Source organism: Idiotropiscis lumnitzeri, chromosome 1 (genome assembly GCF_059441095.1).
Source record: "Idiotropiscis lumnitzeri isolate Australia: NSW breed Sydney's pygmy pipehorse chromosome 1, RoL_Ilum_1.0, whole genome shotgun sequence".
Lineage (NCBI taxonomy): Eukaryota > Metazoa > Chordata > Actinopteri > Syngnathiformes > Syngnathidae > Idiotropiscis > Idiotropiscis lumnitzeri.
In genome coordinates this window covers 28,322,841-28,323,673 of record NC_142391.1, presented here as the reverse complement: position 1 = coordinate 28,323,673, position 833 = coordinate 28,322,841, and positions in this window count along the sequence as shown.

Here is an 833-nt window from a genome sequence, read left to right as displayed (position 1 = left end):
GGGACCCCTTGGCCCGGACCCACAGGAAAGGGTCACATATCAAGGATAAAAGACAAGCGGACTTTTATTGGATTATGAGTCAATACTTTTTTTTTTTCTCCCCTCGGCACAGATGTTCTAGCTGAGTGTTGTTTGGAATAATAGCTGTCTCGAAGCTGAATGTGGGTCATGCATCCACGAGAAGGCCACAATAAATTATCTGATGATTACAAACCGATTCAATAGGCTAAGCATTGAAACTGTGACAGGAAAGTCTTTTTTTTTTTTTTTTGCTTCTCAATTTGTCATCATAATCAATGGATTATAATAATCTCTCAAGTCAACTTCGTTCAAAGAGAACTTTAAAAATAACTGTAGCGCGATACAAAGTTCCCTAGAAAGAGAATTAATGACAATATTTAGATTTTATTTTATCGTAACTTTTTGGTTTGGGTGGAGTTTGCATGTTCTCCCTATGTTTGCGGAGAAGCGCCTTGGATAATAAATGGATGGATAACTTTTCAGTTTTATCAAAAGCTTTTTATTGGAGTTCAACAATTTGGGAAAACTGTCTAACTGCGATTTAGTTTCCTTAATTTTGCGATTTATTCTTCAATATATTTTCTTCCTTTTTTTATAGTGTTTTGTCTAGTGTGTTTTTATCATGTCTGGGTATGTTCAATGCTTAAAAAATCGCATATTAAATCACAATCGGAATATTGAGGGGAAAAAAACGGCAGTTTGATTATTTTTCAAATAATCTGTCTATAAAGAAGTCGCAAAAATGTTCGCGTGCGCTACAAAAAAAAAAATCCTGCACTTGGTCTCACAATCGTGTTTTGCTTTTTTGTTTT